Source organism: Salmo salar, unplaced genomic scaffold, assembly GCF_905237065.1.
Source record: "Salmo salar unplaced genomic scaffold, Ssal_v3.1, whole genome shotgun sequence".
Taxonomy (NCBI): Eukaryota; Metazoa; Chordata; class Actinopteri; order Salmoniformes; family Salmonidae; genus Salmo; species Salmo salar.
Window position 1 is genome coordinate 60,001 of NW_025548250.1, and position 12,500 is coordinate 72,500.

Here is a 12,500-nt window from a genome sequence, read left to right on the forward strand (position 1 = left end):
CTATATTATATACAATAATATATACTATATACTATAATATACAGCTGGGGGCCATGGGAATCTCCTGTCTACCACGTTGGTTAACCAGTTAGCTGGGGGGAATCCCCTGGCTACCACGTTGGTTAACCAGTTAGCTGGGGGGAATCCCCTGGCTACCACGTTGGTTAACCAGTTAGCTGGGGGGAATCCCCTGGCTACCACGTTGGTTAACCAGTTAGCTGGGGGGAATCCCCTGGCTACCACGTTGGTTAACCAGTTAGCTGGGGGCCATGGGAATCCCCTGGCTACCACGTTGGTTAACCAGTTAGCTGGGGGGAATCCCCTGTCTACCACGTTGGTTAACCAGTTAGCTGGGGGCCATGGGAATCCCCTGGCTACCACGTTGGTTAACCAGTTAGCTGGGGGGAATCCCCTGGCTACCACGTTGGTTAACCAGTTAGCTGGGGGCCATGGGAATCCCCTGTCTACCGCGTTGGTTAACCAGTTAGCTGGGGGCCGGGAATCCTCTGGCTACCACGTTGGTTAACCAGTTAGCTGGGGGGAATCCCCTGGCTACCACGTTGGTTAACCAGTTAGCTGGGGGCCATGGGAATCCCCTGTCTACCACGTTGGTTAACCAGTTAGCTGGGGGGAATCCCCTGGCTACCACGTTGGTTAACCAGTTAGCTGGGGGGAATCCCCTGGCTACCACGTTGGTTAACCAGTTAGCTGGGGGGAATCCCCTGGCTACCACGTTGGTTAACCAGTTAGCTGGGGGCCATGGGAATCCCCTGGCTACCACGTTGGTTAACCAGTTAGCTGGGGGCCATGGGAATCCCCTGGCTACCACGTTGGTTAACCAGTTAGCTGGGGGGAATCCCCTGGCTACCACGTTGGTTAACCAGTTAGCTGGGGGAATCCCCTGGCTACCACGTTGGTTAACCAGTTAGCTGGGGGCCATGGGAATCCCCTGGCTACCACGTTGGTTAACCAGTTAGCTGGGGGGAATCCCCTGGCTACCACGTTGGTTAACCAGTTAGCTGGGGGGAATCCCCTGGCTACCACGTTGGTTAACCAGTTAGCTGGGGGAATCCCTGGCTACCACGTTGGTTAACCAGTTAGATGGGGGAATCCCCTGTCTACCACGTTGGTTAACCAGTTAGCTGGGGGCCATGGGAATCCCCTGGCTACCACGTTGGTTAACCAGTTAGCTGGGGGGAATCCCCTGGCTACCACGTTGGTTAACCAGTTAGCTGGGGGGAATCCCCTGGCTACCACGTTGGTTAACCAGTTAGCTGGGGGCCATGGGAATCCCCTGGCTACCACGTTGGTTAACCAGTTAGCTGGGGGGAATCTCCTGTCTACCACGTTGGTTAACCAGTTAGCAGTGGGCCATGGGAATCCCCTGTCTACCACGTTGGTTAACCAGTTAGCTGGGGGCCATGGGAATCCCCTGGCTACCACGTTGGTTAACCAGTTAGCTGGGGGGAATCCCCTGGCTACCACGTTGGTTAACCAGTTAGCTGGGGGGAATCCCCTGGCTACCACGTTGGTTAACCAGTTAGCTGGGGGGAATCCCCTGGCTACCACGTTGGTTAACCAGTTAGCTGGGGGAATCCCCTGGCTACCACGTTGGTTAACCAATTAGCTGGGGGGGAATCCCCTGGCTACCACGTTGGTTAACCAGTTAGCTGGGGGAATCCCCTGTCTACCACGTTGGTTAACCAGTTAGCTGGGGCTGGGAATCCCCTGGCTACCACGTTGGTTAACCAGTTAGCTGGGGGGAATCCCCTGGCTACCACGTTGGTTAACCAGTTAGCTGGGGGCCATGGGAATCCCCTGTATTGTCATAACATTGTAATAATGTTGTATTGTGGTTATACAGGGAGTGGCTGTACCTGCTGTGGTAACGTTGTAATAGCGTTGTAATAACGTTGTATTGTGGTTATACAGGGAGTGGCTGTACCTGCTGTGGTAACGTTGTAATAACGTTGTATTGTGGTTATTCAGGTAGTGGCTGTACCTGCTGTGGTAACGTTGTAATAACGTTGTAATAACTTGTATTGTGGTTATACAGGGAGTGGCTGTACTGCGAGCGTTGAAAGCAAAGTAATAACGTTGTATTGTGGTTATACAGGGAGTGGCTGTACCTGCTGTGGTAACGTTGTAATAACGTTGTAATAACATTGTATTGTGGTTATACAGGGAGTGGCTGTACCTGCTGTGGTAACGTTGTAATAACGTTGTATTGTGGTTATACAGGGAGTGGCTGTACCTGCTGTGGTAACATTGTAATAGCGTTGTAATAACGTAATAACGTTGTATTGTGGTTATACAGGGAGTGGCTGTACCTGCTGTGCCATGAGATGTTGAACCCGTACTACGGCCTGTTCCAGTACTCAACAGACAACATTTACACACTACAGATCAACCCTGACTCCTCTATCAACCCTGTGAGTACACACACTACAGATCAACCCTGACTCCTCTATCAACCCTGTGAGTACACACACTACAGATCCACCCTGACTCCTCTATCAACCCTGTGAGTACACACACTACAGATCAACCCTGGCTCCTCTATCAACCCTGTGAGTACACACACTACAGATCAACCCTGACTCCTCTATCAACCCTGTGAGTACACACACTACAGATCAACCCTGTGAGTACACACACTACAGATCAACCCTGACTCCTCTATCAACCCTGTGAATACACACACATTACAGATCAACCCTGTGCATACACACACTACAGATCAACCCTGTGCATACACACACTACAGATCAACCCTGTGAGTACACACATATTACAGATCAACCTTGTGAGTACACACACACACTACAGATCAACCCTGTGAGTACACACACACATTACAGATCAACCCTGTGAGTAACACACACTACAGATCAACCCTGTGAGTACACACACACTACAGATCAACCCTGTGAGTACACACACGCACACTACAGATCACCCCTGTGAGTACTGATGACGATGGTGGTGTGTGTGTGTATATAGGACCACCTGTCGTATTTCCACTTTGTGGGTCGTGTGATGGGCCTGGCGGTGTTCCATAGCCACTACATCAACGGCGGCTTCACCCTGCCCTTCTACAAGCAGCTGCTGGGGAAGCCTATAACGCTGCAAGACCTGGAGACCACTGATCCGGAACTACACAAGAGTCTGGTCTGGATACTGTGAGTACCACGCGCTAGCTTTACTGACCCTGGACTAGACAAGAGTCTGGTCTGGATACTGTGAGTACCACACGCTAGCTTTACTGATCCGGAACTACACAAGAGTCTGGTCTGGATACTGTGAGTACCACGCGCTAGCTTTACTGATCCTGGACTAGACAAGAGTGTGGTCTGGATACTGTGAGTACCAAGCGCCTAGCTTTACTGATCCTGGACTAGACAAGAGTCTGGTCTGGATACTGTGAGTACCACACGCTAGCTTTACTGATCCGGAACTACACAAGAGTCTGGTCTGGATACTGTGAGTACCACGCGCTAGCTTTACTGATCCTGGACTAGACAAGAGTCTGGTCTGGATACTGTGAGTACCACGCGCTAGCTTTACTGATCCTGGACTAGACAAGAGTCTGGTCTGGATACTGTGAGTACCACACGCTAGCTTTACTGACCCTGGACTAGACTAGAGTCTGGTCTGGATACTGTGAGTACCACACGCTAGTAATTACACTAGCTTTACTGATCCGGAACTACACAAGAGTCTGGTCTGGATACTGTGAGTACCACGCGCTAGCTTTACTGATCCTGGACTAGACTAGAGTCTGGTCTGGATACTGTGAGTACCACGAGCTAGGTTTACTGACCCTGGACTAGACAAGAGTCTGGTCTGGATACTGTGAGTACCACACGCTAGCTTTACTGACCCTGGACTAGACTAGAGTCTGGTCTGGATACTGTGAGTACCACGAGCTAGGTTTACTGACCCGGGACTACACAAGAGTCTGGTCTGGATACTGTGAGTACCACGCGCTAGCTTTACTGACCCGGGACTAGACAAGAGTCTGGTCTGGATACTGTGAGTACCACGCGCTAGCTTTACTGATCCTGGACTACACAAGAGTCTGGTCTGGATACTGTGAGTACCACGCGCTAGCTTTACTGATCCTGAACTACACAAGAGTCTGGTCTGGATACTGTGAGTACCACACGCTAGCTTTACTGACCCTGGACTAGACAAGAGTCTGGTCTGGATACTGTGAGTACCACGCGCTAGCTTTACTGACCCTGGACTAGACAAGAGTCTGGTCTGGATACTGTGAGTACCACGCGCTAGCTTTACTGACCCTGGACTAGACAAGAGTCTGGTCTGGATACTGTGAGTACCACACGCTAGCTTTACTGATCCGGAACTACACAAGAGTCTGGTCTGGATACTGTGAGTACCACGCGCTAGCTTTACTGATCCTGGACTAGACTAGAGTCTGGTCTGGATACTGTGAGTACCACACACTAGCTTTACTGACCCTGGACTAGACAAGAGTCTGGTCTGGATACTGTGAGTACCACACGCTAGGTTTACTGACCCTGGACTAGACAAGAGTCTGGTCTGGATACTGTGAGTACCACACGCTAGGTTTACTGATCCTGGACTAGACTAGAGTCTGGTCTGGATACTGTGAGTACCACGCGCTAGCTTTACTGATCCGGAACTACACAAGAGTCTGGTCTGGATACTGTGAGTACCACACACTAGTAATTACACTAGCTTTACTGACCCTGGACTAGACAAGAGTCTGGATACTGTGAGTACCACACACTAGTAATTACACTAGCTTTGCTGACCCTGGACTAGACAAGAGTCTGGTCTGGATACTGTGAGTACCACACACTAGCTTTACTGATCCGGAACTACACAAGAGTCTGGTCTGGATACTGTGAGTACCACGCGCTAGCTTTACTGATCCGGAACTACACAAGAGTCTGGTCTGGATACTGTGAGTACCACACGCTAGTAATTACACTAGCTTTACTGATCCGGAACTACACAAGAGTCTGGTCTGGATACTGTGAGTACCACGCGCTAGCTTTACTGACCCTGGACTAGACAAGAGTCTGGTCTGGATACTGTGAGTACCACACGCTAGCTTTACTGATCCGGAACTACAGAAGAGTCTGGTCTGGATACTGTGAGTACCACGCGCTAGCTTTACTGATCCTGGACTAGACTAGAGTCTGGTCTGGATACTGTGAGTACCACGCGCTAGCTTTACTGACCCTGGACTAGAAAAGAGTCTGGTCTGGATACTGTGAGTACCACACGCTAGCTTTACTGATCCGGAACTACACAAGAGTCTGGTCTGGATACTGTGAGTACCACACGCTAGGTTTACTGATCCTGGACTAGACAAGAGTCTGGTCTGGATAATGTGAGTACCACACGCTAGGTTTACTGATCCGGAACTACACAAGAGTCTGGTCTGGATACTGTGAGTACCACGCACTAGCTTTACTGACCCTGGACTAGACTAGAGTCTGGTCTGGATACTGTGAGTACCACACACTAGGTTTACTGATCAGGAACTACACAAGAGTCTGGTCTGGATACTGTGAGTACCACGCGCTAACTTTACTGACCCTGGACTAGACAAGAGTCTGGTCTGGATATTGTGAGTACCACACGCTAGGTTTACTGATCCTGGACTAGACAAGAGTCTGGTCTGGATACTGTGAGTACCACGCGCTAGCTTTACTGATCCGGAACTACACAAGAGTCTGGTCTGGACACTGTGAGTACCACACGCTAGCTTTACTGATCCTGGACTACACAAGAGTCTGGTCTGCATACTGTGAGTACCACGCACTAGCTTTACTGATCCTGGACTAGACAAGAGTCTGGTCTGGATACTGTGAGTACCACGCACTAGCTTTACTGATCCTGGACTAGACAAGAGTCTGGTCTGGATACTGTGAGTACCACACGCTAGCTTTACTGATCCTCGACTAGACAAGAGTCTGGTCTGGATACTGTGAGTACCACGCGCTAGCTTTACTAATCCTGGACTAGACAAGAGTCTGGTCTGGATACTGTGAGTACCACACGCTAGCTTTACTGATCGTGGACTAGACAAGAGTCTGGTCTGGATACTGTGAGTACCACACACTAGTAATTACACTAGCTTTACTGATCCTGGACTAGACAAGAGTCTGGTCTGGATACTGTGAGTACCACGCACTAGCTTTACTGACCCTGGACTAGACGAGAGTCTGGTCTGGATACTGTGAGTACCACGCACTCTGGTCTGGATACTGTGAGTACCACACACTAGCTTTACTGACCCTGGACTACACAAGAGTCTGGTCTGGATACTGTGAGTACCACACGCTAGCTTTACTGACCCAGGACTAGACAAGACTCTGGTCTGGATACTGTGAGTACCACACGCTAGCTTTACTGATCCTGGACTAGACAAGAGTCTGGTCTGGATACTGTGAGTACCACACACTAGTAATTACACTAGCTTTACTGACCCTGGACTAGACAAGAGTCTGGTCTGGATACTGTGAGTACCACACACCAGCTTTACTGACTCTGGACTAGACAAGAGTCTGGTCTGGATACTGTGAGTACCACATGCTAGCTTTACTGACCCTGGACTAGACAAGAGTCTGGTCTGGATACTGTGAGTACCACACACTGGCTTTACTGACCCTGGACTAGACAAGAGTCTGGTCTGGATACTGTGAGTACCACACACTAGTAATTACACTAGCTTTGCTGATCCTGAACTACACAAGAGTCTGGTCTGGATACTGTGAGTACCACACACTAGCTTTACTGATCCTGGACTAGACAAGAGTGTGGTCTGGATACTGTGAGTACCACACACTAGGTTTAATGACCCTGGACTAGACAAGAGTCTGGTCTGGATACTGTGAGTGCCACACACTAGTCACACCAAGTAATTACACTAGATTTACTGACCCTGGACTAGACAAGAGTCTGGTCTGGATACTGTGAGTACCACACACTAGCTTTACTGATCCTGAACTACACACGAGTCTGGTCTGGATACTGTGAGTACCACACACTAGTAATTACACTAGATTTACTGATCCTGAACTACACACGAGTCTGGTCTGGATACTGTGAGTACCACACACTAGTAATTACACTAGCATTACTGAGCCTGGACTAGACAAGAGTCTGGTCTGGATACTGTGAGTACCACACACTAGTATAGCTTTACTGACCCTGGACTAGACAAGAGTCTGGTCTGGATACTGTGAGTACCACACCATTACACTAGCTTTACTGACCCGGGACTACACAAGAGTCTGGTCTGGATACTGTGAGTACCACGCACTAGCTTTACTGACCCTGGACTAGACAAGAGTCTGGTCTGGATACTGTGAGTACCACACACTAGAATTACACTAGCTTTACTGACCCTGGACTAGACAAGAGTCTGGTCTGGATACTGTGAGTACCACACGCTAGTTTTACTGACCCTGGACTAGACAAGAGTCTGGTCTGGATACTGTGAGTACCACACACTTGTTTTACTGACCCTGGACTAGACGAGTCTGGTCTGGATACTGTGAGTACCACACACTTGTTTTACTGACCCTGGACTAGACGAGTCTGGTCTGGATACTGTGAGTACCACACACAATTAATTACACTAGCTTCACTGATCCTGGACCACACAAGAGTCTGGTCTGGATACTGTGAGTACCACACGCTAGCTTTACTGATCCTGGACTAGACAAGAGTCTGGTCTGGATACTGTGAGTACCACACACTAGCTTTACTGACCCTGGACTAGACAAGAGTCTGGTCTGGATACTGTGAGTACCACACAGAATTACACTAGCTTTACTGACCCTGGACTAGACAAGAGTCTGGTCTGGATACTGTGAGTACCACACACTTGTTTTACTGACCCTGGACTAGACAAGAGTCTGGTCTGGATACTGTGAGTACCACACGCTTGTTTTACTGATCCTGGACTAGACGAGTCTGGTCTGGATACTGTGAGTACCACAACTAGAAACACTAGCTTTACTGATCCTGGACTACACTAGAGTCTGGTCTGGATACTGTGAGTACCACACGCTAGCTTTACTGATCCTGGACTAGACTAGAGTCTGGTCTGGATACTGTGAGTACCACACATGACACTAGCTTTACTGATCCTGGACTAGACTAGAGTCTGGTCTGGATACTGTGAGTACCACACACTAGCTTTACTGACCCTGGACTAGACTAGAGTCTGGTCTGGATACTGTGAGTACCACACGCTAGCTTTACTGACCCTGGACTAGACTAGAGTCTGGTCTGGATACTGTGAGTACCACACACTAGCTTTACTGACCCTGGACTAGACTAGAGTCTGGTCTGGATACTGTGAGTACCACACACTAGTAATTACAGTAGTGTCTCTTCATTTCTGGGTATTACAACGTTATCTCTGTGTGTGTGTGTGTGTGTGCGCAGGGAGAACGACATCTCGTCGGTTCTAGATCATACGTTCTGCGTGGAACACAGTGCCTTCGGGAAGTTCCTTCAGCACGAGCTGAAACCCGACGGCCAGAACGTCCCGGTAACCGAGGACAACAAGAAGGAGTACGTGAAGCTCTACGTGAACTGGAGGTTCATGAGGGGCATCGAGGCTCAGTTCTTAGCTCTGCAGAAAGGATTCAGTCAGCTGATTCCTCAGCACCTCCTCAAACCGTTTGACCACAAGGAGCTGGAGGTACCTGTCTGTCTGTCTGGTCTGTCTGTCTGTCTGTCTGTCTGTCTGTCTGTCTGTCTGTCTGTCTGTCTGTCTGTCTGTCTGTCTGTCTGTCTTGTCTGTTATACCTGTCTGTCTGTCTGTCTGTCTGTCTGTCTGTCTTGTCTGTCTGCCTGTCTTCCTGTCTTCCTGTCTTCCTGTCTCTCTCTAGTGTATAATGGGAGGCCTGTCTTCCTGTCTTCCTGTCTCTCTCTAGTTAATAATCGGGGGCCTGTCTTCCTGTCTTCCTGTCTCTCTCTAGTGTATAATGGGAGGCCTGTCTTCCTGTCTTCCTGTCTCTCTCTAGTGTATAATGGGAGGCCTGTCTTCCTGTCTTCCTGTCTCTCTCTAGTTAATAATCGGGGGCCTGTCTTCCTGTCTTCCTGTCTTCCTGTCTTCCTGTCTCTCTCTCTAGTGTATAATGGGAGGCCTGTCTTCCTGTCTCTCTCTAGTTAATAATCGGGGGCCTGTCTTCCTGTCTTCCTGTCTCCCTCTAGCTGATAATCGGGGGCCTGGGGAAGATCGATCTAGCAGATTGGAAGTCTAACACCCGTTTGAAGCACTGTGCTGTGGACAGTAATGTGGTTTGCTGGTTCTGGGAGGCTGTGGAGAGCTTCACTGAGGAGAGGAGAGGACGACTACTGCAGTTTGTTACTGGTTCTACCAGAGTTCCACTACAGGGATTCAAGGCACTACAGGGTGGGTCGCACACACACCCCGCATCCTGCACTATGAACAGAGAACAGAGATAACTACAAGGTTCCAGAACAGCTATAACTAGAATGTGTGTGTGTGTTCTAGAACAGTGATAACTAGAATGTGTTCTAGAACAGTGATAACTACAAGGTTCTAGAACAGCTAAACTAGAATGTGTGTGTGTTCTAGAACAGTGATAACTAGAATGTGTTGGTGTTCTAGAACAGTGATAACTAGAATGTGTGTGTGTGTTCTAGAACAGTGATAACTAGAATGTGTGTGTGTGTGTTCTAGAACAGTGATAACTAGAATGTGTGTGTGTGTTCTAGAACAGTGATAACTAGAATGTGTGTGTGTGTTCTAGAACAGTGATAACTAGAATGTGTGTGTGTGTTCTAGAACAGTGATAACTAGAATGTGTGTGTGTGTTCTAGAACAGTGATAACTAGAATGTGTGTGTGTGTTCTAGAACAGTGATAACTAGAATGTGTGTGTGTGTGTTCTAGAACAGTGATAACTAGAATGTGTGTGTGTGTTCTAGAACAGTGATAACTAGAATGTGTGTGTGTGTTCTAGAACAGTGATAACTAGAATGTGTGTGTGTGTTCTAGAACAGTGATAACTAGAATGTGTGTGTGTGTTCTAGAACAGTGATAACTAGAATGTGTGTGTGTGTTCTAGAACAGTGATAACTAGAATGTGTGTGTGTGTTCTAGAACAGTGATAACTAGAATGTGTGTGTGTGTTCTAGAACAGTGATAACTAGAATGTGTGTGTGTGTGTTCTAGAACAGTGATAACTAGAATGTGTGTGTGTGTTCTAGAACAGTGATAACTAGAATGTGTGTGTGTGTTCTAGAACAGTGATAACTAGAATGTGTGTGTGTGTTCTAGAACAGTGATAACTAGAATGTGTGTGTGTGTGTTCTAGAACAGTGATAACTAGAATGTGTGTGTGTGTTCTAGAACAGTGATAACTAGAATGTGTGTGTGTGTTCTAGAACAGTGATAACTAGAATGTGTGTGTGTGTTCTAGAACAGTGATAACTAGAATGTGTGTGTGTGTTCTAGAACAGTGATAACTAGAATGTGTGTGTGTGTGTTCTAGAACAGTGATAACTAGAATGTGTGTGTGTGTGTTCTAGAACAGTGATAACTAGAATGTGTGTGTGTGTTCTAGAACAGTGATAACTAGAATGTGTGTGTGTGTGTGTTCTAGAACAGTGATAACTAGAATGTGTGTGTGTAAGGTTCTACAGGTTCAGCAGGCCCAAGGCTGTTTACCATCCATCTGATAGAGGCCAACACAGACAACCTGCCCAAGGCACACACATGGTAAGACCACACACACACACACTACACACACTACACACACACACACACACACTACACACACACACACACACTACACACACACACACACACACACACACAGACACACACACACACAGACACACACACACACACACACACACACACACACACACACTACACACACACACACACACACACACACACACACACACACACACTACACACACACACACACAGACACACACACACACACACACACACACACTACACACACACACACACACACACACACACACACACACACTGCCCACGGATTCTCCTCTTTGCTGAAACCATCTCACCAGAGGAAGAAACCCATCCATCAGAGAGTAGGACATGCAGTACCCTTTCTGACCACACAGCATCAGATACCTGGTCTACACATACTGAGACAGAGGGGGCGCTGTTTCACTGTCCAGACAGCATCAGATACCTGGGCTACACATACTGAGACAGAGGGGGCGCTGTTTCACTGTCCACACAGCATCAGATACCTGGTCTACACATACTGAGACAGAGGGGGCGCTGTTTCACTGTCCAGACAAGATAGATGCTGTACTGTCAGACAGCATCAGATAGATGCTGTTTCACTGTCCAGACAGCATCAGATACCTGGTCTACACATACTGAGACAGAGGGGGCGCTGTTTCACTGTCCAGACAGCATCAGATACCTGGGCTACACATACTGAGACAGAGAGGTGCTGTTTCACTGTCCAGACAGCATCAGATACCTGGTCTACACATACTGAGACAGAGGGGGCGCTGTTTCACTGTCCAGACAGCATCAGATACCTGGGCTACACATACTGAGACAGAGGCGCTGTTTCACTGTCCAGACAGCATCAGATACCTGGGCTACACATACTGAGACAGAGAGGTGCTGTTTCACTGTCCAGACAGCATCAGATAGATGCTGTTTCACTGTCCACACAGCATCAGATACCTGGTCTACACATACTGAGACAGAGAGGTGCTGTTTCACTGTCCAGACAGCATCAGATACCTGGTCTACACATACTGAGACAGAGAGGTGCTGTTTCACTGTCCAGACAGCATCAGAGAGGTGCTGTTTCACTGTCCAGACAGCATCAGATACCTGGTCTACACATACTGAGACAGAGAGGTGCTGTTTCACTGTCCAGACAGCATCAGATACCTGGGCTACACATACTGAGACAGAGAGGAGCTGTTTCACTGTCCAGACAGCATCAGATACATGGTCTACACATACTGAGACAGAGAGGTGCTGTTTCACTGTCCAGACAGCATCAGATAGATGCTGTTTCACTGTCCACACAGCATCAGATAGCTGGTCTACACATACTGAGACAGAGAGGTGCTGTTTCACTGTCCAGACAGCATCAGATACCTGGTCTACATACTGAGACAGAGAGGTGCTGTTTCACTGTCCAGACAGCATCAGATACATGGGCTACACATACTGAGACAGAGAGGTGCTGTTTCACTGTCCAGACAGCATCAGATACATGGTCTACACATACTGAGACAGAGAGGTGCTGTTTCACTGTCCAGACAGCATCAGATACTGGTCTACACATACTGAGACAGAGAGGTGCTGTTTCACTGTCCAGACAGCATCAGAGAGGTGCTGTTTCACTGTCCAGACAGCATCAGAGAGATGCTGTTTCACTGTCCAGACAGCATCATATACCTGGTATACACATACTGAGACAGAGAGATGCTGTTTCACTGTCC

The 12,500-nt window shown here is 48.3% G+C and overlaps 1 pseudogene; it reads left to right on the forward strand.

Moving 5' to 3' along the window:
* The window catches only part of LOC106596547 (E3 ubiquitin-protein ligase SMURF1-like), a 61,687-nt pseudogene that overhangs the window by 45,934 nt on the left and 3,253 nt on the right, over window positions 1-12,500 (forward strand).